The sequence below is a fragment of the Cuculus canorus genome, unplaced genomic scaffold (assembly GCF_017976375.1).
Source record: "Cuculus canorus isolate bCucCan1 unplaced genomic scaffold, bCucCan1.pri scaffold_105_arrow_ctg1, whole genome shotgun sequence".
Classification (NCBI taxonomy): domain Eukaryota; kingdom Metazoa; phylum Chordata; class Aves; order Cuculiformes; family Cuculidae; genus Cuculus; species Cuculus canorus.
The window spans coordinates 35,354-61,828 of record NW_026527754.1 but is presented as its reverse complement, the minus strand read 5'-3'; positions in this window follow the sequence as shown (position 1 = coordinate 61,828).

Genomic DNA, 26,475 nt, shown 5'->3' with positions numbered 1-26,475 from the left:
TCCTCTCTCTGGGGCAGAGTGAGAAACAGAGAAGGCCTTTGCCTCTCTGCCCGCACGGAGCAGCAGGAGCTGCAGTACCAGTGTGTTATCAGCGCCCTGCGCAGAGCACAGCCCCACACAGGCTACGAGCAAGAAAATGAACCCCATCCCGGCCAGGCCCTGGGCAATCTCCATCTCTTAGTCCATACTGGTTTGTTCCGGTCTGAGCTAGAGCTGAATCGGTTTTCTCGCTTTAGCTCAAAGTTCCTGACCTTGGACACTTCCAGAGATGGGACATCCACAACTTCTCTGGGTACCTGTTCCGATTCCTTGACACCCATATTGTAAAATATTTCTTCCTTACATCCAATCTAAATCTCCCCTCTTCCAGTTCAAAGCCATTGCCCCTCGTCCTGCCAACACAGGCTTTGGGAAAAAGTCTTTCTTGGCCTCTGACCACTATGAGTTCACCTGCAAACACCCCGGAGAGTGCCCAGAGGCCTCCCAGGATGGGGTTTGGAGACCTCAAGCGTATGACCAGTGGCCTCTGGGCTCAGTGGTGTGGAGGCTGCAGACACCGTAGGATTCGCCTGAGAGTGCTTCAAGGGTGGTTTCTGAGATGGTGGAGCTTTTCTGCATAGTGGAAAATGGCAGGAGAAAGAAATAATGCTAAAACTTGTAGCTGGGGAGGTCCAGACTGGACAAGAGGAGAAAGAAATATCACTCAAAGGGCAGTACTGTGGTGCCACAAGTCATCCAGAAGGAGTCTGGATCAGCCCAGAGCTTTGTGTGTCAAGCAAGAGCCGGGGAGGACAGAGAGACATCAGCAAAGGAAGGTGACAGCAAGGTGGGGCAGCCGGGGAGATGAGTGCAGCCTCAGGGCAAGAGGCACAGGTGATGCGACACTGTGGGACAGCATGATGTGGAGAGGACAGAGGGCTGTGGAAAAGCTGAAAGCTCCCTACCAGAGCAGCCTTTCCATGACTTTGGTGATGGCACTCTACTCTGCCATGGATGCCGATGAGGAGATGACAAATCCTTCCAGCCCTGGGGCCTCATTGCCTCCTTGTCCATTCTCAGGAGGTGTTTTTCCATGGTCCTGCCCTTGGCATTGCCCATCTCCACATTCCACTGCCCCAGGAAGAGCCATGAGGACTGAGTGAGGGACAGAACGTCCCTTCCCAAGGGCTGGGGGTCAGGGCTTGGCCTTTCAGTCAATGGGATCAGGGCTTGGTCCTTTGGATTAATGAAACACATCCAGGTTTGCTCAGCATCAGAGCCACCTTCACCTTGTTTTCATGGAATCATAGAATAGTTAGGGTTGGAAGGGACCTTAAAGATCATCTACTTCCAACCCCCCTGCCAGAGGCAGGCACATCCCACTAAATCAGGCTGCCCAAGCCCCATCCAACCTGGCCCTGCACACCTCCAGGGATGGGGTTTCTTGCCAGCCTCTGGTCCCTGTCCTGCTGGTTTACTGTTATCTCCTTGTAAGAGGAAAACTCACGTTTCTAACCTGTAGTGAAATAGATGTTATTCCTATGGATATTTTTGCCACCAGAGGTCAGCACACACCAGATTAAATAGCAGATCAGCTCCTATAAACTAAATTAAAGAGGAAAGTGCTCAGCATCCCGGGACTCTGAACAGCCACTCTTCAAGGATGCAAGCAACTTAGTTGTGGGGAGCACAGATGAGGCTGAAAGCTTTTTAAAGGGATGAGAATATTTTCTCTGCAATCTAGACAGGTTGTTCCGGGTTTGGGGTTATACATCACTGTGTAAGGACCTCTACTTTTTGCACCAGTGAAATGACGTGGAGGATACAAATCATACCTTTATCGTGCAAATTAAATGAGAAACACTAGTAGGGAGTTATAAGAGTGCTCTGTGATACTCACAGAAGCATGGCACCATCAATATGGACTGCACTGGGAAGAGGGTTTCTCATCCCTGCCTGGAGCCGTTTTCCCAAGTATGGTGCTTTCCTTCCTTATTTATGGGACAAACATTCAAAATGTTCCCTCCTTTCCCCCTTTACCCATGAAAACCCTGAACCCACCCTGGCTATTCTCTGACCCTTATACGAACCAACTCATCTATGATGCTTCTAAGACTCAGCTCCTCTATCACCTGACTCTTCTACAACCTTTCTCTGACCTGAATCTTTCGACTCTCCTTTGACCCTACTATGAAACTGCATTGATTTGATCCTTCAATGCCCCAGTTCTTTTATGACCCACATCTTCTATGACCCCATCATTCCATGAGCCTGACCCCTCTAGAGGATCTCACAGTCAATGTGTCAATCAGGTGCCTTCTGCTGCTCTGTCAGAGACACTGCCAGATGTCAGCTTCAAAGCACAAATCCCAGCCATGGGTAAAGGGCTGATTTATCAGCTGCTTCAGAAATTGGTGACCTCACAGTATCTTTCCTGGCCATGTTCCTGCTGTTGGCCTGTCCCCTCCAGAGGCAGAAGTGACCTCACAGCCCCCTTCATGGCCTGTGCCTTCCTACTGGGTGATGGGTTCTTGAGACACACTGGGCCACATGATACCTTGTCCACCCAAGGGAATGTCGGGAAGATGAGCCAAGGGAGGTTTGGGTTGGATATTAGGAGAAGGCCCCTTCACACTGACAATATTCTATGATTCTAAGATTCTTTATTTTTCCTCCAAAGAAACCAACAAGTATTTCCAAACAATATATCATTCATCATAAATCGATCCCTTTAGAATTTAAGATACTTGAAGGACTTTGGAAAGGGACCTAAGAGTCCCCATCCCGTTATCTTCTCCTTCTCCTTCCCCTTGGCTTTGGCTGAACAGAAGAGGCAGTCTGGCTTCCGGGCTGTTCCTCAGCAGCCTGGTCCATCGTCTTGGATCTTCCAGGGGAACGGAAAGGGCTTTTCTCTTTGAGGGCCCTTAGGAGACTCTTGCTTCTTGGGGAGACGGATGTTTCTGACTCCACGTGCCCTTGCTGAGGACGGGCAGGGCTCTTCTCCTTGGAGGCCTCAGCGACCCCAGACTGGGAGGGGACTCTTGCGACTTTCTTCTGTAAACTGGAAGTCTGTAAAGGAAAAGAAAAGCCATTTTCTTTAGTCACGGAAGAGGCCAGCAGAGACCCTGGGTAGGAAAGGTGTCCCAGACTGCTCAGAGACAGAGGTTTTTGTGGTGAACATCCAGCCCGCTCAGCAGCTCAAGAGTGGGCCCCATCCAGGCAAAGCAGAGGGAGAAGCCCTCTCTGCTGGACAAAGAAACCAAACACAGCAAGAGGAGTGTTCTGCTGGCTTTGCTCTTACAAGACAAGGGCAAATATTCTCTAAGCTCTCCAGACCAAGGCTCCCCCTGCAGCGTTCCTGCACGGGGACGGTGGCAGAAGGCCAAGGAGAAGCGAGCCTCTCCGGCAGAGGAATGCCAGCACCCAGCACGGGAGCGGCACAGGCCAGAGGAAGCCTTCCCAAACAAAAGGTGAGAGCAAACACATCTTTCCTGACATTTTGTTTGATAACTTCTATCTCGGGATGTGATTGAGCCCACGCATTCAATGGAAGATCAAAACAACACATGACAACGCCTCCTTCAACCCTCTGTGAACAGCTCTGCAATGTCAGGAGGATTCCTGCCTGGAAAAGGGACTTCCTCCTCCTTATCCTCCAGCCCTCGCCCTTATGTCACCACTCAGCCTCTCCCACAGCATCTGTGCCTCTCGCATGTCGGCATCGGTTCGATGCTGCAGCAGATTCGCCGGGTGCTCGGGAAACTCCTGGCCTGATCAGGAGCCAAGCTGGGAGGGAGCCAGCCCTGCCCTGAGGATTTGCTTCCCAGGGCTCACTGCTGAGATCCAAAATTCCTCTGCTCACGCACACAGAACCATTTCCAGGACACAATCCAAGAGCTGTCAAGTAATGTTTCTCCAGCTCTAAGCCAATTCCCCTCAGAATGAGTGAGGTGCACACAAGCCATCGGCAGCAGCCTCGAGGATCCCCTCAGCCTGTGTTTTGCCAAGGGACGCTTGCTCTCCTCAGCCAGACTGGGGCACAGGCGTGAAACCATGAACCCCAGCTGGCTGAGAGATGCTCCGAGCAGGGTCTGTGTGGGGCTGCTCTTTCTGGCTCTGAACAACACCCTTCCCTTGGGCAGATCTCACAAACGCTTTTGGAGATGGATGTCAGTGTAGGAACAGCATTGCCCAACAGTTATTGGCCTCACAAGCGGCTTTGGTGGCAGCTGAGGTGCTGGTAACCCACAGGGCTCTGGCTGTTTCCAGAAAGGACGCCCCATCTGCCCGATCACTCCCCAGAGCTGAGCCCTCATGGTGTGAAGGCCAAAGGCAAAGGCAATATCGACCTCCAGGGACTGCCCAGGGCATCTGCTCTGCGCACCAACCCCCTCAGCTCCACTGTCTGCCGGCACACGGCACAAAGAAGCGGGCAGAGCTCAAGGTGTTGGAACCCCCTCCTGCAGCCCTGAGTGCTGATGATGCCTCAGCAGCTCTGGAGGAGCCCCAAACACAGTCCCACACATCCCGGTCAGGGAATGAGCCAGAAATACCAGACCCTGCCTGTCTGAGTCTGGGCTGGCGTCTGTCGATCGCTGCTGGTGTGCAGCTGGCCCAGGAGCACCCAGGAGTTCCCTGAGGACACGACTTCCCCGGCAGCGTGAACCCTGGCGGCACTTACCTGGCTCTGCCCTTCGAGCTGGAAGGAGGCCTTCTCCTTCTGCAGCTCCTTGCGCTCCCGCTCCAGATCCTCCCACCATCTCCGGAGCTGCTGCTCACGCTGAGCCAGCCTGGCCTCCTTCTCCATCAGCTCCTTCTCCCAGGCTTCCCTCTCCTTCTTCCTCTTCTCTGGGGAGGTCTTGGACATCGGTGACCCTGCTGGTGGCAGGGAGGCCGAGGTTTCACTCTCTCGGCATTCCTCCTTCGCTAAGATGGGCAGGCTATGAGGAACACACACTGCTGCTCTGGCTGATGGATCTTTCTCCTGCCCTTCCTCCTCTTGCTTTTCCTTAGGGCTCAGTGCATTTTTCTTCATACGGGAGTAGATCCACCAGCACCCCAGAATTCCCACCGCTCCAGGAACGGCGTAGAAGAGAACATCACGGAACCGTAAAGCCATGCTGCAGAGCCTCAGTTTTTCCCTAGAAGGAGAAAGAGAAATCATAGTCAAATGGTCACAGGGAAGGGAATGGGAAGCCTAAAGTTCTATCGAGGCCTTCAGGTATTTCTGTGAGCACAAACAGGCTCGTTTTCCAGCTGCTCTGTACATCTCCATCTCTGCTCCACCAGCAGGACACGGAACAGGAACCTCACCTGAGACCAGGGATACCCGGACATTGCTCACGAGGGCACTCATCACTCTCCCCTCACCTTTATGCTTAAAACAATTCCTCTCCTTTCTGTGAGTGCTCCCTGCTGCCCGCTCCTGTGGTCAGAATTCCTGCAGGACCGCCCTACGAGCTGTCTCACAGCCACACTACAAACTGACCACAAACAGAGAACTCCCGTCTCTCCCCTCTCAGCATCTTCTGATGGAGCAGAGCCCCATTCTTCTCTACCGCCCTGTTCAGCTGCACCAACTGCACAAATAGGTCTCCCGTACAATCCTGTGGCGCAGGACGGCAGCAGCAGGACACCCAAGGATGGACAGTGCTGTCCTCAAGTCCAGCAGATAAAACGCTTCTGTACCAGAGATGATCATCTGGGACAATCCAGATGCACTGTGGAGCACTGGATGCGCCAGGGAATTCCCTCTCAACATGCAAGAAGAGAGTTTGGCAAACACTCACTCCAGATATTCAGGGCTCCCTACACCCAGGAAGGTCCATTCTGGGGACCGGCTGCTTCAAGGCTCCACCAGAAGAGAGACCAGGACAACTCCCAGGTGTTGGAGGCCCCGTGCTCTGCAGGGACAGACCTGACCGTGCTGCCGCTCCCTGCCCCCTCCACATCCCGACTGGAGAGATTACGCCACCAAACCCAAACATCAGGGGAAATCCGGATTGCAGTTAAGGACTGCACTGAATGATCCCAGAGCAAACAAGCAGGCAGCTAAATTGGAAGGGAGCTTCAGCATCCAGGCCAGGATGGCTCCCTACACAGCCTGGAGTCAGCGATACAGCACTCGGAAACAAATCTGATCGGGGTGAAGGAGCACAGGGCAGGGCTGGCACAGTTACACCAAAACAGGACCCCCTGGGCTGGGAATGTCTCCCATGTGGAAAATAACCAGGAGCACAGGCTCCAGGTCCTAGGAGGCACCAGAACAGGAGCTGACAGAACCCTCAAGAACTGGAGGCCCTGCCATGGAGATTAACCTTCGAGCAATGACCGCGCAGAAGCAGACACAGCCAGACCTGACCTACCCCGGCCGTAGGGGAGAGTTTCCTCTCCGGCAGAACCGGCACCAGACAATGAGACGGCTGAACCGCAGCTGCTTTGTTTCTCACACACAGAGCAAGGCGCAGGCAGCTCCCAGCGGAGAGACCACCTGCCTCCTCCAGATCCTCCTGGAGAGTGAGTCCGGAGGGTGCTTGTCCTGGACAGCAGAGAGGTCTCTGAGGACACAGGGCAGCATCACAAAGGATGACATCACAGAGGTCACAGCCAGTGGACCTCATTTTCTTGCAGAAGTACTAAAGGGGGAATCTGAATTCCTACAGATGGATTGGGGATTCCATTCTCCTTTACCACCTCTGCGTAGTGGTAATGTATAAAGGATGAAGCAGAACCTCAAAAGACAAAGTGCCAAATTATGCCAAGAGGCTCATCTCAAACAGACAGAGGTTTTGCCGTCAGCCTTAGTGCAAGTCAGGGTAACCCCCGGGCAAGAGGAAAAGGGAGTGCTTTTGCAGTGCTGTGTGGAAAACCATCCCCAGAAATTGGTCTCGCTCACCACAAGGAAGAAATGGGTCTAAAAGGGGGAGGAATGCTAAGAAGCTTTTGATCTCCTGTCCCACGTTTGATTCCCTTCAACAGAAATTTGAATCATCAAACCCCACTGCCATTAGATCGTCAGTACGTCACCCTCAGCCAGGAGGTAAAAGCAGCAATGGAACCAGGATGGTGAAACAACAATTTGTGTGGGTTAGGATTGTCCCTAAAAAGATGGTTACAGAGTTTGGTACAAAACGTAATGGCATTTGTGAGAATTATGCTGATGATTTGCATCATGTTTGGGAGTTTAAAAATGTGATTATTGCACTAATTTCTCCCATCTCGACTATCGCTTCTCTGGCAATAAGAATTACAGCCATGGGATGGATCTGAGACTCATCCGACAATAAGGAAGATCGATCCATGAACGAGTCTCAATGGGGGACTTGACAGAAGAGAATCAGGTGTAAAACCACCACTGAAGCCATGAAGCAACTAATGCTGCTGGGAGCTCTCTGAGCTGGGTCAGCATTTGCTAAGGACTTGTAGAATGTAATTAAACTTTTGTGTGTGATAAATGAGAAGAATAGGGAAGGCCTTGAATCAAGAGCCCTGTGTTCCAGCCTGGTCAGATTCCTCTGCGAGCAACCACTGTTTGCAAACTGGAATAAAACTCAATTCCACTTTGCAGAGACTTAGAGGGTTGGAGAGCTCGTAAAGGATCTGAGGAATTTGAGGACTGTGGGAGCACAGGGAGGCACAAGAACAGGAGCTGACAGAACCCTCAAGAACTGGAGGCCCTGCCACGGAGATTAACCTCCGAGCAATCACTACACAGAAGCAGGCATGGGCACACCTGACTTACCCTGTCCGTAGGGAAGAGTTTCCTCTCCGTTGGAACCAGCACCGGGCACTGCAATGGCTGAACCGCAGCTGCTTTGTTTCTCACACACAGAGCAAGGCGCAGGCAGCTCCCAGCGGAGAGACCACCTGCCTCCTCCAGATCCTCCTGGAGAGTGAGTCCAGAGGGTGCTTGTCCTGGACAGCAGAGAGGTCTCCGAGGACACAGGGCAGCATCACAAAGGATGACATCACAGAGGCCAGAACCATGGTTTGGGTTGGAAGGGATCTCAAACATCCATCTAGTCCACCTTCCCGCCCCCGCAATTCTCCACCCCCCCGGCCATGAGCAGCAACACTTTATACTCAGTCAGGTTCTCAAAGCCCCATCCAACCTGACCTTGAACACTACCAATGATGAGGCATCCTCATCTTCTCTGGGAAACCTGATCCAGTGTTTCAGCATCTTTATCATTAAAAGCCCGTTCAGATATTAAAAGGCTGCAATAGGGTCACAGAATCATAGAATCTCCAGGTTGGAAAGGACCCACTGGATCACCGAGTCCAACCATTCCTAACACTCCCTTAAACTATGTCCCTAAGCACTTCATCAACCCATTCCTTAAACCCCTCCTGGGAAGGTGACTCAACCGCCTCCCTGGGCAGCTGTTCCAGTGCCCAATGACTCTTTCTGTGAAGAATTTTTTTCTGATATCCAACCTGAACCTCCCCTGGCAGAGCTTCAAGCCATTCCCTCTTGTCCTGTCCCCTGTCACTTGGGAGAAGAGCCCAGCTCCCTCCTCTCCACAACCTCCTTTCAGGTAGTTGTAGAGAGTAATAAGGTCTCCCCTCAGCCTCCTCCTCTCCAGGCTAAACAACCCCAGCTCTCTCAGACGCTCCTCGTCAGACGTTCTCCAGCCCCTTCACCAGCTTCGTTGCTCTTCTCTGGACACGCTCCAGAGCCTCAACATCCTTCTTGTGGTGAGGGGTTCAGAACTGAACACAGAATTCGAGGTGCGGTCTCACCAGTGCCGAGTACAGAGGGAGAATCACCTCCCTGGACCTGCTGGTGACCCCATTTCTGATCCAAGCCAAGATGCCGTTGGCCTTCTTGGCCCCCTGGGCACACTGCTGGCTCATGGTCAGTCGGCTGTCAACCAGCACCCCCAGGTCCTTCTCTTCCATGCAGCTCTCCAGCCATTCTTCCCCCAGTCTGTAGCACTGCATAGGGTTGTTGTGCCCCAAGTGCAGGACCCGGCATTTGGTCTTGTTGAACCTCATGCCATTGGTCTCAGCCCAGCAGTCCAGCCTGTTCAGATCCCTTTGCAGAGCCTCCCTACCCTCCAGCAGATCCAAACTTCCACCCAGCTTAGTGTCATCTGCAAACTTGCTGAAGGTGCACTCAATGCCTTCATCCGGGTCATTGATAAAGACATTGAACAGAGCTGGACCCAGTACCGAGCCCTGAGGAACCCCACTTGTGACCGACCTCCAGCTGGAGTGAACTCCATTGACCACCACTCTCTGGGCCATCCAACCAGTTTTCAACCCAGGAGAGTGTGCGCCTGTCCAGGCCAGAGGCTGACAGTTTCTGAAGCAGAATGCTGTGAGAAACTGTGTCAAAGGCTTTCCTGAAGTCCAAGAAGTCTACATCCACAGCCTTTCCCCCATCCATTAGTCGAGTCACTTTGTCATAAAAGGCGATCCTGCTGCCACAGGACTACCCCAAAAGCCACCTTCCTAAAGAGTCATCGTGTCCACTGTCTCCTCAGCCATCGCTCCAGCAGCAGCGAGTTCCCAGCTGAAGGAGCAGCAGCCCTGCAGCCTCTCTCAGCCTGGTGCTGGCCCTGCAGCCACAGGAGCACCGCAGCAGCTGCTGCTCCTAATTGCAAACCCAGCAGCTTGGCCGTTGTTTCCCAGCCAGCCCTGCAGCCTCCAGACACAGCTTCCACAGCTCCTTCTTGGTGTCTCTCAATCAGTGGGACCAGTCCAGGTGCTGGGCTGGGAGACCGATCATCCCCACCAGACCCTCAAGCAGTGAAGTGTGAGCCCTGCATTCCAAAAATTCCCCTAAATTTCACCTAAAATGTTCCATATTTCCCCAAATTTCCACCAAATTAATCCAAAATTTCCCCAAGTTCCATCTAAAATGCTCCAAAGTCCCCCAAATTCATTCAAAATTTCCTCATTTCTCGAGTTTACCCCCCATTCCACCCAAATTTCCCAAAATCAGTGGGGTGGGCTGCGCTGGAGACAGGACAAGGGCCCATCTTGAGTGGTTTGAGGCCATGAGCTCAAGCTGAGAAACAACTTCTCAGCTCCTTACAAGGAGGGACCTCAGATGTTTCCCATCCCACCAACGTGTCTCATGCCCGGACACGGTTGAGGAACCGCAAGAACTTGTTGCACCTAGAGCTTCTCAGGAGCCATCACCGCCGAGTGCTCCTCAAGATCCAACACCACCCAGCTCAAGCCAGCACACAGCTGCACCTGCTCCTTCTCTGCACCCACACAATGGCACAGCGTAGCCATGGGCCCTTGACATCACCCTTTTCCACCTCCAATAAACCCCTTGAGACCTTCCAGGCTGTGACTGTCTCGTGAGCAAAGAGTAAGACATAAGCTCAAGCAGAGAATCTTCTCAGCTCCTTACAGGAAGGGACCTCAGACATTTCCCATCCCACCTGCATCACCAGACAAATAATACACTGATTCTGGGGGCTAGAACACTGATTCAGGGGGCAGAACACTTTAGGGGGCGTAGTAGAACCCCCTGGCTTTGACCTCTCCTTTCCACAGTTCACACAGCCTCCCGGATGGGGCCAGACCCGCCGTTTCAGTGGCCAAACTCTTTTTTTTTTATTTTTGTGTCCAGAACACCAGTTTTAGGACCAGAACATCCATTCTTAGTCCAGAGCACCACTCTTTTGGGCCAAAACTGCCATTTTTGAAACCAGAAGACAGATTTTGGGGGCCATAACTCCCATTTTGGGGGCCAGAAGACCCATCCTGGGGCCAGAGTGCCCATTCCCAGACACCTGGTTTGATCTCTGCTTTCCTCAGTGTCCACAGCCCCCTGGCTGGGCCAGAAGACCTATTCTCTAGACCAGAACTCCCATTCTTGGGGCCATAACACTAATTTTTGGAGCTAAAACTAAAATTTTTGGGAGCATCCCCTTCCTTTCAGTTAGCAGGTTCTCCAGCCATCGGTGGGCTGGGCTGGAGACAGGACAAGAGCCCATCTTCAGTGGTTCCAGGCCATGAGCTCGAGCTGAGAAACTTCTTCTCAGCTCCTTACAGGAAGGGACCTCAGACGTTTCCCATCCCACCTGCACCACCACCTGTGGAGGCTTTTTCCCTTGTTTCAGCTCTTGAGGTGTAACATAAAGCGAGGTCTTTTCCCTTGATTCAGCTACTAAGTTGTCACATGAAGCTCGTCTGGGTGACAACAAACACAGTAGGAAGGACACGCTCGGGCTGATCGTGCTAACACTGTACTCTTTTAGAAAGGATATGAGCAATAGTAAGGAAATAAGTAACGGAGCAGAATGCTTGCTAGACAAGCAGGACATTCAAAGCTAACCTGTGATAACAACAAGTTAACTAATCAAATAGTCGCTAGAGGACATCAAGAGCGTGTGAATAACGGCTGTATTCAATGATGTTATTCATTGAATGATGACACACACTATAAAGATGTAAGTCAAACTACAATAAAGAGGAGTGCATGGATCGTCATAGTGGTGTTATGTGGTCCATCCTCGCATGGTTTAGAGACCCCACAGTCCCTGACAATTCTGGAGTGATCCCAACAGCTGGCAAAGCCTGGGGAAGGGGGGTTACAGAGGGCAGGACCTTCCCTCTGCTCAGAGGAGACCTGCCCAGGTCGACGTGTGGGAGAAACCAGAGCAGAACTGGAGTAGCTGGGCAGAGAGAAAGTTTGGGTGGAGGCTGAGGGCATTGGACCTGCACCAAAATCAGCTTATTCTCCTACCCATTCTGCGCACAGCACCTGCTGCCTTGCCATGGTGGGGCTGCAGATGGGTTTCCTGCAGGAGAAGGTGTCAACGAGATATGCTGGAACCCCGTGAGCCCATGGCTGTGTCCTTGAGCGGGGTGGTGCCACCTGGAGTGGGACAGCAGGAGAAAGAGGAGAGAGCAGCACTCAGAGGCTGTGTCAGGGAAACAGGAGTTTATTTCCTTTCTCTTGACTGGACAGAAGAGTCGTTGGAGCCCTGCTGGCACCACGGCTGGTCTGAGCTCTTGTAGAGCTGTGGGGAGTCCTGGGAGCCAGGAGTGCTCCTCTTTGTGGGGCACCAGGACCTCCTGGCTGAGCGGTTCCTGTCCTAGGCATGAGCAGAGGGGCCTGGCACTGCCAAATCCTCTGCCTCCTGCTCCACAGGGCTGGGGGATGACAGGGGCAGACTGGGATCCTGGTGGACAACGGCCTTGGAGCTGCTCTTCCATGTCAGAGCCTGCAGAGGTGATGGAGAAGGCTGGACGATGAATGGAAAAGATCCCCTGGGAGGTGATGAGGTGAAGGCTGTCTGCAAGGCTGTTGTTGTCATCCCATTCAGCCTCCGACGTGCGTGGCAGCTCCTCCAGTTCTGAGCTGGAAGAGCTGTCGGAGTAGCCCAGGGGGTGGGTGGGATTTCCCCCTCAGGAGGTGCTGGGACCAACTGCAGGGCTGTTGTCCTCATCCCCAGCAGTGTAGAAGTGCGCCAGCCTCCGTGCCTCCTCGCCGCACAACTCCACGATGGTGCTGATGAGGCCACTGACCAATGGGGCTGTGTGTTCCTCAAGGCTGGGCTGCAGCTGATGAACCAGGACCTCCCGGTCCAGCCCACAGCAGCACAGGGTGTACAGGACACACTTTTCCGCTTCCATGGCCAACCACCACCGCTCCTCATAGATTGCCTCCAGCTCTCGGCGCAGCCAGGGCAGCACGGGGTCGAGGAGATGCTGGTGACGCTGGAAGAGTGCCACCCAGGTCTCAGGCAGGAGGCCACCCACAGCAGCTCCAGCCTCTGTCCCTGCAGCCCTCTGCTCTTCCAGGAACGGTGTCCCCTGTGGAGAAGATGGAGGGGACATCATGGAGCCATGGGAGCTGCTGTCGGCCAGGGGTCCAGCAGCTTGGTTTGCCTCGCTGGTGGCAACTGGTGGCTGTTCCGGGATTATGCTGATGAGATCTAGAGAACCAGCTCCTCCCTGCACAGCAATCCTGATCCAATCCATCTCTCCTCGGCAGAGCGGGCACAGGGGGGTCCTGTTGGCCCAGGACACGGTGCAGCTCAGGCAGAATCGGTGCTGGCACGGCTCTATCAAGGCTGTGCTCTTCCAAGGGTGCCGGCAGATGGGGCAGATCCACGCTGTCACTGTGGCCGTGCTGGTGCTCCATGGCAGGCTGGGGAGAGCTGAGGATGATGTGAGGTTCCCCATCGCTGGCGCTACCAAAGGGTGACCACCGCAGGACGTTTCTCCACGCAGCTGACTGTGTGGAGCAGGGATGGCTCCGGGATGGGCACCACAAGCTGCCAATGGCAGCTCCAAGGCACCACCCAGTACCAGGAGAAGCTTGGCTGGACACTCCAGACCTCGTAGGCACGTGCGGGACGAGGTCAGGCTTGAGCCAGACTTGGCCAGGCTCTGCCAACACCTGAATATCAGCAGTGAGGGGACATGAGGTCACAATCCATGGCTTGCTGACATCACAATCAGGCTCACTGATGTCCCCCTCCACCACTCCGCGATGCCACGGTGACCATGGTAACCCCTGCGGCAGTACGGCAACAGGAGAACAAAGAAAACATCACTCTATTTCCACCCTGGACATGCCCCTGCTGCTCCAGCTTGGTCCCATTCTGCGTCAGTTTGGATGCCGAGATCCCCCTGGATGGAGCGAGCTGGTTCCTCACTAGGTTTGTAGTTGTGGAGCACCAGACATGGTCACCACCACTGGGTTCCAGTTCCACGAGGTGGAAGATGTCACTAACGGCTGCTGCCCGGAGAGGAACAAAGAGTTGGGTTCATGTTTAGTGTCCCCAGAAGAGCGGGAGGTGGGATTGGGTGGGGATTTTGTGGTTGTGCCAAAACCCCACATGGTGGAAGTTGTGCATCAAGAAAAGGATGGGTAGGTGGGTAGGTGATAGAGGAGACGGAGATGGATATGGACATGGTGGTAGAGATGGAGACGGAGATGGAGATGAGATGGAGATGGAGATTGAGACAGAGATGGAGAAGAGACGGAGATGGAAATGGAGATGCAGGTGGAGGTAGAGGTGGAGATGGAGATGAGTTGGAGATGGAGACGGAGACAGAGATGGAGGTGGAGATGAGTTGGAGATGGAAATGGGGATGATAGAGATGGATCCATGTGTGCAAGCAGCCCCTTCCCTTGGGAATTCCTTCCTTCCTTCCCTGCCACTTCAATCAGCAGCAGCTTTGGCCCAGGACAGGGAGGTCCATGCGAGGTTTGTCTGGTGGTCGGTGCCTCGTTGGGGTTGGTGGCTCTGTTTGGATGCCGAGGTCCTCCCAGATGGCCTGGAGGGAGCTGGTTCCTCACTCCTGCACCTATTGGACTTGGCCCGGATGCTTCCAGCCCGGAGAAGAGAGGGGAAGTGCAGAGCTCTTGGGGTTCCTCAACTGTGTCCGGGTGTGAGACACGTTGGTGATGCAGGTGGGATGGGAAACATCTGAGGTCCCTTCTTGTAAGGAGCTGAGAAGTTGTTTCTCAGCTTGAGCTCATGGCCTCAAACCACTGAAGATGGGCCCTTGTCCTGTCTCCAGCCCACCCCACCCCACTGATTTTGGGAAATTTGGGTGGAATGGGGGGTAAATTTGGGAAATTAGGAAATTTTGAATGAATTTGGGGGACTTTGGAGCATTTTAGATGGAACTTGGGGAAATCTTGGATTAATTTGGGATAAATTTGGAGAAATTTGGAACATACTAAGTGAAATTTAGGGGAATTCTTGAAATGCAGAGCTCACACTTCACTGCTTGGATGTGTGTTGGGGATGATCTGTCTCCCAGCCCAGCACCTGGACTGGTCCCGCTGATTGAGAGACACCAAGAAGGAGCTGTGGAAGCCGTGTCTGGAGGCTGCAGGGCTGGCTGGGAAACAACGGCCAAGCTGCTGGGTTTGCAATTAGGAGCAGCAGCTGCTGCGGTGCTCCTGTGGCAGCAGGGCCACCACCAGGTAGGTGGAGGTCGCTAGACTGGCCCTTCACTTGTAGGTATGCTGACAGAGAGTTGGGGAACCATGTCTGGAGCCTACAGGGCTGGTTCCGTGGCATCAGGGACACTAGGGATGGGCTAGCGGGGAAATGATGGTGCAGCTGCTGGTGTTCCAGTCAGGAGAGGTGGCTGCTGGGGTGGTCCTGTGGATGGAAGGCCACCACCAGGCTCGGGAAGGCTGCAGCGTCGCTTCTCCTTTAGCTGGGAAGACGCTGCTTCTGGAGTGATGGTTCTAGGGAGAGTGGGCGTGATGACTCCAGGCAGGAGCGATGTCTGCTGTGGTCATCCCTGTCGCATCAGGGACACTAGGGATGGGTTGGCTGAGAAATGATGGTGCAGCTGCTGGTGTTCCAGTCAGGAGAGGTGGCTGCTGGGGTGGTCCTGTGGCTGCAGGGCCACCACCAGGCTCGGAGAGGCTGCAGCATCGCTTCTCCTTTAGCCGGGAACAGGCTGCATTTAGAGAGATGGAACAAAGGAGAATGGGCAGGATGACACTGCAGGAAGGAGCGGTGCCTTCTGGGGTGGTCCTGGAGCAGCAGGGCCACCACCAGGCAGGTCGTGGTTGCTGGAATGGTCCCACAGCTGGAAACTGGAAGGGATAGAATATCAACCACATAGTCTTCCTAGTTGTTATCTTCTCGCACAGAGTCCAGCAGGACCTCCAACAGCTGCCGGCAGATGGGGTAAGCATCGCTTCTCCTGGCCCACCACTCCCATTGGGCACCGAGGGAACCACTGGGGAGAGTGTCCATGCGGATGTATTCTAACCACAAGGCAGGTGGAGGTCTCTGGACTGCCCCCCAGCAGGATGGACACCGACAGTGAGCTGGGAGAGCCGTGTCTGGGGGCTGCAGGGCTGGGTCCTCAGCATCACGGACACCTCGGATGGGCTTGCTGGGAAGCGATGGTGCAGCTGCTGGTTCCCCACTCGGGAGCGGTGGCTGTTGGGGTGGTCCCGTGGTAGCTGGGGCACCACTAGTCTGGGCAAGGCTGCAGGGACTCTTTGATCCATAACTGCCTCTGGAGGCTGCAGGGCTGGTTTGACTTCAGCAGAGACAAACCGCTTGGAGAGTGATGGCTCTGGGCAGCGTGGGCAGGATATGGGATCATAGAGTGGTTCTACTCTTGGGGCAGTTTCTCCCTCTGCTTATCTCGCCCACCCTCATTCCTGGTGGATTCCTGATGTCGTTTTTGTCTCAGGCTGCCAAGATGTGCTCTTCACCCACTCCCATTTGATGGTTTGTCCAAGAGGAGCAGTTGAACCTGAAAAAAGAAATCATTTGTTATTAATTACTGACCTATTATAAATTTCATCATAAGGAATTTTTAATATAAATTTCATCATAAGGCTGTCCACAGCCCCTGCCTGGGCCACAACTCCTATTCTTGAGGCGAGAACTCCCGTTCTTGGGGCCAGAACACTGATTTTTGGAGCCAGAACTAAGATTTTGTGGAGCAAAACTCTGACTTTTGCGGCCAGAGCACGGATTTTGGGGGCCAGAACTGCCATTCTTGGGGACAGAACACCCATTTTACGTCAGAACACCAATTCTTGCACCAATTTTACAGACAGAAAACTGATTTTTCAGGGCCAGAACCCTTTCTTTTGGGGAACAACACCAATTTTACAGCCAGAAAACCCATTTTGGGGCAAAAGCACCAAATGTTGGGATCAGAACAATGATTTTCGAGGCTAGAATTCACATTTTCGTGGCTAGGTTACGGACTTTTGATGACAGAACACTGATTTGGGGACAGAACACTGTTTAAGGCAGAGGAGGGTGGCAGACCCCCTGGCTTTGACCTCTCCTTTCCTCACTTCCCACAGCCCCGAGTAGGGCCACAACTGCCATTTTTGACGTTACAAGACAGATTTTTGGGACCAGAACTCCCATTTTTGGGGCCAGAACACTGATTCTTGGGGCCAGAATTCAGATTTTTAGGGCTAGAACACTGACTTTCAGGATCAGAACTCCCATTTGGCCGGGCAGAATACCCATTTTGGGGTCAGAGTCCCAATTCCCAGACCCCTGGCACTGATCTCTGCTTTTCTCAGTGTCCACGGACCCCTGCCTGGGCCACAACTCCCATTCTTGGGACCAAAACTCCCATTCTTGGGGCCAGAACTAAAATTTTTGGAAGCAGAACTCCCATTTTTGTGGCCAGAACACAGAATTTTAGGGCTAGAAATCCCGTTTTCATGGCCAGAACACTATTTTTCTTGCCAGAACACTGATTTGGAGAGCAGAACACTTTTCTTGGCGAAGGGGGAGAGACCTCCTGGCCTTGACCTCTCCTTTCCTCACTTCCCACAGCCTCGAGTAGGGCCAAAACTGCCATTTTGGGGGCTACACACTAATTTTTTTTTGGCCAGAACACTGAATTTTGAGGCCAGAGCACTACTTCTACGGCCACAACACCCATTATTGGTCCAGAGCACCACTATTTTGGGCCAGAATTGCCATTTTTGAGGCTAGAAGATGGATTTTTGGGACCAGAAGTCCCAATTTGGGAGCCAGAACACTGATTTTTCAGGGCATAAATCAGATTTTTAGGCTTAGAACACTGAATTTTAGGATCAGAACTCCCATTTGGAGGGGCAGAAGACCTATTTTGGGGCCGGAGCCTGCATTCCCAGACCCCTGGCTTTGATCTCTGCTTTTCCCAGTGTCCACAGACCCCTGGCTGAGCCAGAACACTCATTCTTGGGGCGAAAACTCCCATTCTTGCGGCCAAACTAAATATTTTTAGAGCAGAAAACCCATTTTTGGGGCCAGAACACATAATTTTTGGGCTAGAACTCCCATTTCTGGGGCCAGAACACTGATTTTTGGGGCCAGAAATGCCATCTTTGTTGCCAGATACTCATTTTGGGGTCAGACCCCCCATTCCCAGAGCCCTGCTTTTCTCAGTGTCCACGGACCACTGCCTGGGACAGAACTCCCATTCTTGGGACCAAAACTCCCATTTTTGGGGCCAGAACTAAAATTTTTCGGAGCAGAACTCCCATTTTTGTGGCCAGAACACTATTTTCCTTGCCAGAACACTGATTTGGAGGGCAGAACACTTTTTTCAGGGGTGAAGGGGGGCAGACCTCCTGGCTTTGACCTCTCCTTTCCTCACTTCACACAGCCCCCTGTGCCAGAAGCCTTTATTTTGGGGCCACAACACCAATTGTAGAGTCAGAAAACCCAGTTTTGGGTTCCACCCCAGCGCTGGAAATAAACACACCTGCTTTATAACTCATTGTGGGTTATAGGGTTTGATTCTGCAAAACAATAGCTCCAGCTCACCTCCATTATTGTGTCCTTAGATATTTTTCTTGACAATAACTTGTTTAGGAAGCTTCAAAGGCGCGGGAGGATACGGTACACTCTGAAAGCAAAGCAGCGGCCCAAAGGCACACGGCCCGTCTGGACTGCAACTTCTTCCCTGTGCGTTGTGGTTACGTCCAACAGTGTTTGCAGTTGAGCCGCGTGTGTGTGCTGACACAGCCCGCAGAGAGATGCAGGGCCACGGCCCAGAGAGAGCTCCGCAGACAATTGATATTTTAATGTATTAATCCTAGAATGGTTTGAATTGGAAGGGACCTTACAAACCCTCTCCTTCCTGCCCGCCACGGGCAGGGACCCCTCCCCCTGGAGCCCATCCAGCCTGAACAGCTGCAGGGCTGAGGCGGCCACGGCTTCCCGGGGGGCCCTGCCTGCCCGGCAGAGCCGGGGGGCACTTTGGCCCCACAGTTTTTTCCAGTATTGTTTCCTTCAATAAAGTAACGTTCCGACACCAAACAGCGGCTGCGAGAAAAAAAAAAAAAAAAGCGCGAAGCGGGGGGGGGGGAGAAAGCGCGAGGCGGGAGGGGGGGAGAAAGCGCGAGGCGGGAGGGGGGGAGAAAGCGCAAGGCGGCAGAGAGCGCGAGGCGGGGGGGAGAAAGCGCGAGGCGGCAGAGAGCGCGAGGCGGGGGGGTTAGAGAGCGCGAGGCGGCAGAGAGCGTGAGGCGGGGGGGAGAAAGTGCGAGGCGGCAGAGAGCGCGAGGCGGGGGGGAGAAAGCGCGAGGCGGCAGAGAGCGCGAGGCGGGGGGGAGAAAGCGCGAGGCGGCAGAGAGCGCGAGGCGGAGGGGGGAGAAAGCGCGAGGCGGCAGAGAGCGCGGGCGAGGGGTGTAACAAGACCAAATGCCGGGTCCTGCACTTGGGGCACAACAACCCTATGCAGCGCTACAGACTGGGGGAAGAATGGCTGGAGAGCTGCACAGAAGAGAAGGACCTGGGGGTGCTGGTTGACAGCCGACTGAACATGAGCCAGCAGTGTGCCCAGGTGGCCAAGAAGGCCAATGGCATCTTGGCTTGTATCAGAAATGGGGTCACCAGCAGGTCCAGGGAGGTTATTCTCCCTCTGTACTCGGCACTGGTGAGACCGCATCTTGAGTACTGTGTTCAGTTCTGGGCCCCTCACCACAAGAAGGATGTTGAGGCTCTGGAGCGTGTCCAGAGAAGAGCAACAAAGCTGGTGAAGGGGCTGGAGAACAAGTCTTACGAGGAGCGGCTGAGAGAGCTGGGGGTGTTTAGCCTGGAGAAGAGGAGGCTGAGGGGAGACCTTATTACTCTCTACAGCTACCTGAAAGGAGGTTGTGGAGAGGAGAGAGCTGGCCTCTTCTCCCAAGTGACAGAGGACAGGACAAGGGGGAATGGCCTGAAGCTCCGTCAGGGGAGGGTCAGGTTGGATAGCAGAAAAAAATTCTTCACAGTAAGAGTCATTGGGTACTGGCAGAGGCTGCCCAGGGAGGGGGTCGAGTCGCCTTCCCTGGAGGTGTTTAAGGAACGGGTGGATGAAGTACTTAGGGACATGGTTTAGGGAGTGTTAGGAACGGTTGGACTCGATGATCCAGTGGGTCCTTTCCAACCTTGTGATTCTGTGATTCTGTGATTCTGTGATTCTGTGATTCTGTGATTCTGTGGTTTTGGTGGTCTTAGAGGGCCTTTGAAGGATCTAAAGGAGTTCCAGAGGGTTCTGGAAGGGTTTTGGTGGTCTGAGATGGGTCCATGAAGGATCTAAAGGGGTTCCAGAGGGGTCCTTGAAGGATCTAATGGGGTTCCAGAGGGTCCTGGAAGTGTTTTGGTGGTCCCAGAGGGGTCTTTGAAGGACCTAAGGGGTTCCAGAGGGGTCCTTGAAGGATCTAAAGGGTTTTCAGAGGGTTCTGGAAGGGTTTTGGTGGTCTCAGAGGGGTATTTGAAGGATCGAAAGGGGTTCCAGAGGGTTCTGGAAGGGTTTTGGTGGTCTCAGAGGGGTCTTTGAAGTTTCTAAAGGGGTTCCAGAGGGGTCCTTGAAGGATCTAAAGGGGTTCCAGAGGGTTCTGGAAGGGTTTTGGTGGTCTCAGAGGGTCTTGGAAGGATCTAAAGTGGTTCCAGAGGGGTCCTTGAAGGATCTAAAGGGGTTCCAGAAGGTTCTGGAAGGGTTTTGGTGGTCTCAGAATGGTCCTGGAAGGATCTAAAGGGGTTCCAGTGGGGTCCTCGAAGGATCTAAAGGGGTTCAAGAGGGTTCTGAAATGGTTTTGGTGTTCCCAGGTTGGTCTTTGAAGGACTAAAGGGGTTCCAGAGGGTTCTGGAAGGGTTTTGGTGGTCCCAGAGGGGTCCTTGAAGGATCTAAAGGGATTCCAGAGGGTTCTGGAAGGGTTTTGGTGGTCTCAGAGGGGTCCTTGAAGGATCTAAAGGGTTTTCAGAGGGTTCTGGAAGGGTTTTGGTGGTCTCAGAGTGGTCTTTGAAGGACCTAAAGGGATTCCAGAGAGGTATTTGATGGATCTAAAGGAGTTCCAGAGGGTTCTGGAAGGGTTTTGGTGGTCTCAGAAGGGTCCTGGAATGTTCTAAAGGGGATCCAGAGGGTTCTGGAAGGGTTTTGGTGACTCAGAGGGTTCCATGAAGGATCTAAAGGGGTTCCAGAGGGTTCTGGAAGGGTTTTGGTGGTCTTCAAGCGGTCCTGGAAGGATCTAAAGGGGTTCCAGAGGGTTCTGGAAGAGTTTCGGTGGTCTCAGAAGGGTCCTGGAATGTTCTAAAGGGGATCCAGAGGGTTCTGGACGGGTTTTGGTGACTCAGAGGGTTCCATGAAGGATCCAAAGGGGTTCCAGAGGGGTCCTGGAAGGATCTAAAGGGGTTCCAGAGAGGTCCTGGAAGGATCTAAAGGGGTTCCAGAGGGTTCAGAAAGGGTTTTGGTGGTCTCAGAGGGGTCCTTGAAGGATCTAAAGGGTTTCCACAGGGGTCCTTGAAGGAACTAAAGGAGTTCCAGAGGGTTCTGGAAGGGTTTGTTGGTCTCAGAGGGGTCTTTGAAGGATCTAAATGGGTTCCAGAGGGTTCCTTGAAGGATTTAAAGGTGTTTCAGATGGTTCTGGAAGGTTTTTGGTGGTCTCAGAGGGTTCTTTAAAGGACCTAAAGGGGTTCCAGAAGGGTCCTTGAAGGACCGAAAGGGGTTCCAGTGGGTTCTGGAAGGGTTTTGGTGGTCTCAGAGGGGTAATGGAAGGATCTTAAGGGGTTTCAGACGGTCCTGGAGGGTTTTGGTGGTCTCAGAGGGGTCTTTGAAGGATCTAAAGGGGTTCCTGAGGGGTCCTTGAATGATCTAAAGAATTTCCAGAGGGTTCTGGAAGGGTTTTGGTGGTCCCAGAGGGTTCTTTAAAGGACCTAAAGGGGTTCCAGATGGTTCTGGAAGTATTTTGGTGGTCTCAGAGGAGTCTTTGAAGGATCTAAAGGGGTTCCAGAGGGGTCCTTGAGGGATCTAAAGGGGTTCCTGAGGGTTCTGGAAGGGTTTTGGTGGACTTCAAGTGGTCCTGGAAGGATCCAAAGGAGTTCCAGAGGGGTCCTGGAAGGATCTAAAGGGGTTCCAGAGAGGTCCTGGAAGGATCTAAAGGGGTTCCAGAGGGTTCTGGAAGGGTTTCGGTGGTCTCAGAGGGGTCTTTGAAGGATCTAAAGGGGTTCCAGAAGGGTCCTGGAACGATCTAAAGGAGTTCCAGAGGAGTCCTTGATAGAACTAAAGGTGTTCCAGAGGGTTCTGAAACGGTTTTGTGGTCTCAGAGGGGTCTTTGAAGGATCTAAAGGGGTCCCAGAGGGGTCCTTGAAGGAACTAAAGGGGTTCCAGAGGGTTCTGGAAGGGTTTCTTCTCTTCCCTTTATGAGGGCTGAAGGTTCATCAGCCCAGCTGAAGTGCATTTACACCAATGCACGCAGCATGGGCAATAAGAAGGATGAGCTGGAAGCTGTTGTAGGGCAAGGGGACTATGATGTCATTGCCATCACAGAAACGTGGTGGGTTGACTCCCGTCACTGGAGTACAGCTATGTTGGGATATAAACTCTTCAGGCGGGACAGGAAGGGTAGGAAAGGAGGCGGGGTAGCCCTCTATGTCAAAGAGTGCTTTGATACTCTCGAACTGGATTACGGTGAGGACGGGATCGAGTGCCTATGGGTTAAAATCAGAGGAGCCCACAAGAAGGGGGACTTTGTGATAGGAGTCTGTTACAGAGCACCCAGCCAAGAAGAAGCTGCTGATGAGCTCTTCTATAAACAGCTGGGGACAGTCTCTAAATCTCTGCCTCTTGTCCTTGTGGGTGACTTTAACTTTCCGGATGTCTGCTGGGAGTACAATACAGCAGAAAGGAAACAGTCTAGGAGGTTCCTGGAGTGCATCGAAGACAACTTCCTCGCACAACTGGTTAGCGAACCAACAAGGGAGGGTGCCTTCCTAGACCTGCTGTTTGTGAATAGGGAAGGTCTTGTTGGGGATTTGACGGTTGGAGGACGCCTGGGATTAAGTGATCATGAGATGATAGGGTTTTCAGTTCTAGGTGGGATAAAGAAGGGGGTTAGCAAAACAGTCACATTAAACTTCCAGAGGGCAGACTTTGGCCTGTTCAGAAGGTTGATTAGCAAAGTCCCGTGGGAAACAGTCCTTCAGGGCAAGGGAGCCCATGAGGGTTGGGCGCTCTTGAAAAATGAAATCCTAGCAGCTCAAGAGCAAACCATCCCTGTGTTCCGGAAAAGGAGCCGGCGGGGGGAAAAGCCAGCTTGGTGGAGCAGGGTGATCTCAAGATGCGTCAATAAGAAGAAGAAGCTCTATGTGCTTTGAAGGAAAGGACAGGCATCTTGGGTGGACTACAGGGACGAAGTGAGATCGTGCAGGGAAAAAATCAGGAGGGCCAAGGCCCAACTATAAATAAAACTGGCTAAGTCTGTGAAAGACAACAAAAAGTCTTTCTACAAGTACATTAACAGGAAAAGGAGGATGAGGGAGAATATCCAGTCTCTATTGGATGTAGAAGGAATAACAGTGACAGGGGATAAGGACAAGGCTGAGGTACTTAATGCCTTCTTTGCCTCAGTCTTTAATAGCAAAGAAAGTTGTTCCTTCTGTTTACAAATCCAAGAGTTAGAGGGGCAGAATGAGGCTCCCATGATCCAAGAGGAGGTGGTTAGAGACTTGCTTGCCCAGTGAGACACCCACAAGTCTATGGGGCCGGATGGGATCCACCCAAGAGTATTAAAGGAGCTGGCGGATGTCCTTTCCAAACCCCTTTCCATCATCTTCCAGTGGTCCTGTCTGACTGGGGAAGTTCCACTGGACTGGAGGCTGGCTGATGTTGTGCCCATCTACAAGAAGGATTGCAGGGAGGATCCAGGGAACTACAGTCCTGTCAGTCTGACCTCAGTGCCAGGGAAAGTCATGGAACAGGTGATCTTGAGTGCTATCATGAAGCACATGCAAGAGAACCGGGTGATCAGGCCCTGTCAACACGGGTTCACGAAAGGCAGATCTTGCCAAACTGACCTGATTGCCTTCTATGACAAAGTGACTCGACTACTGGATGAGGGAAAGGCTGTGGATGTGGTCTTCTTGGACTTCAGTAAAGCCTTTGACACAGTTTCTCACAGCATTCTGCTTCAGAAACTGTCAGCCTCTGGCCTGGATGGGCACACACTCTCCTGGGTTGAAAACTGGTTGGATGGCCCAGAGAGTGGTGGTCAATGGAGTTAACTCCAGCTGGAGGCCAGTTACAGGTGGGGTTCCTCAGGGCTCAGTACTGGGTCCAGCTCTGTTCAATGTCTTTATCAATGACCTGGATGAAGGCATTGAGTGCACCCTCAGCAAGTTTGCAGATGACACTAAGCTGGGAGGAAGTGTGGATCTGCTGGAGGGTAGGGAGGCTCTGCAAAGGGATCTGAACAGGCTGGACTGCTGGGCTGAGGCCAATGGCATGAGGTTCAACAAGGCCAAATGCCGGGTCCTGCACTTGGGGCACAACAACCCTATGCAGTGCTACAGACTGGGAGCAGTCTGGCTAGAAAGCTGCCTGGAGGAGAAGGACCTGGGGGTGTTGGTTGACAGTGACTGAACATGAGCCAGCAGTGTGCCCAGGTGGCCAAGAAGGCCAATGGCATCTTGGCTTGGATCAGAAACAGTGTGACCAGCAGGTCCAGGGAGGTTATTAGGTTATTCTCCCTCTGTACTCGGCACAGGTGAGACGATACCTCGAATCCTGTTTTCAGTTCTGGGCCCCTCACCACAAGAAGGATGTTAACGCTGTGGATAGAGAGGAGCAACGAGGCTGGTGAAGGGGCTGGAGAACAAGTCTTACGAGGAACAGCTGGGGGACCTGGGGTGGTTTAGCCTGGAGAAGAAAAGGCTGAGGAGAGACCTTATTGCTCTCTACAACTACCTGAAAGGAGGTTGTGGAGAGGAGGGAGCTGGGCTCTTCTCCCAAGTGACAGAGGACAGGACAAGGGGGAATGGCCTCAAGCTCCGCCAGGGGAGGTTCAGGCTTGACATCAGGAAAAAATTTTTCATGGAAAGAGTCATCGGGCACTGGAACAGCTGCCCAGGGAGGTGTTCAAGTCACCTTCCCTGGAGGTGTTTAAGGAACGGGTGGATGAAGTGCTAGGGACATGGTTTAAGGGAGTGTTAGGAATGGTTGGACTCGATGATCCAGTGGGTCCTTTCCAACCTGGAGATTCTATGATTCTATGATTCTATGACCCTATTGCAGCCTTTCAATGTCTGAACGGGCTTTTAATGATAAAGATGCTGAAACACTGGATCAGGTTTCCCAGAGAAGATGAGGATGCCTCATCATTGGTAGTGTTCAAGGTCAGGTTGGATGGGGCTTTGAGAACCTGACTGAGTATAAAGTGTTGCTGCCCATGGCCGGGGGGGGTGGAGAATTGCGGGGGCGGGAAGGTGGACTAGATGGATGTTTGAGATCCCTTCCAACCCAAACCATGGTTCTGGCCTCTGTGATGTCATCCTTTGTGATGCTGCCCTGTGTCCTCGGAGACCTCTCTGCTGTCCAGGACAAGCACCCTCTGGACTCACTCTCCAGGAGGATCTGGAGGAGGCAGGTGGTCTCTCCGCTGGGAGCTGCCTGCGCCTTGCTCTGTGTGTGAGAAACAAAGCAGCTGCGGTTCAGCCATTGCAGTGCCCGGTGCCGGTTCCAACAGAGAGGAAACTCTTCCCTACGGACAGGGTAAGTCAGGTGTGCCCATGCCTGCTTCTGTGTAGTGATTGCTCGGAGGTTAATCTCCGTGGCAGGGCCTCCAGTTCTTGAGGGTTCTGTCAGCTCCTGTTCTTGTGCCTCCCTGTGCTCCCACAGTCCTCAAATTCCTCAGATCCTTTACGAGCTCTCCAACCCTCTACGGTGCAGCAAGGTGGAACTGAGTGTTGTTCCAGTTTTCCAGTTTCCACACAGTGGTTGCTCGCAGAGGAATCTGACCAGGCTGGAACTCGGGACTCTTGATTCAAGGCCTTCCCTATTCTTCTCATTTATCACACACAAAAGTTTAATTACATTCTACAAGTCCTTAGCAAATGCTGACCCAGCTCAGAGAGCTCCCAGCAGCATTATGGCTTCACGGCTTCAGTGGTGGTTTTACACCTGATTCTCTTCTGTCAAGTCCCCCATTGAGACTCGTTCATGGATCGATCTTCCTTATTGTCGGATGAGTCTCAGATCCATCCCATGGCTGTAATTCTTATTGCCAGAGAAGCGATAGTCGAGATGGGAGAAATTAGTGCAATAATCACATTTTTAAACTCCCAAACATGATGCAAACCATCAGCATAATTCTCACAAATGCCATTACGTTTTGTACCAAACTCTGTAACCATCTTTTTAGGGACAATCCTAACCCACGCAAATTGTTGTTTCACCATCCTGGTTCCATTGCTGCTTTCACCTCCTGGCTGAGGGTGACGTACTGACGATCTAATGGCAGTGGGGTTTGATGATTCAGACTTCTGTTGAAGGGAATCAAACATGGGACAGGAGATCAAAAGCTTCTTAGCATTCCTCCCCCTTTTAGACCCATTTCTTCCTTGTGGTGAGTGAGACCAATTTCTGGGGATGGTTTTCCATACAGCACTGCAAAAGGACTCCCTTTTCCTCTTGCCCGGGGGTTACCCTGACTTGCACTAAGGCTGACGGCAAAACCTCTGTCTGTTTGAGATGAGTCTCTTGGCATAATTTGGCACTTTGTCTTTTGAGGGTCTGCTTCATCCTTTATACATTACCACTACG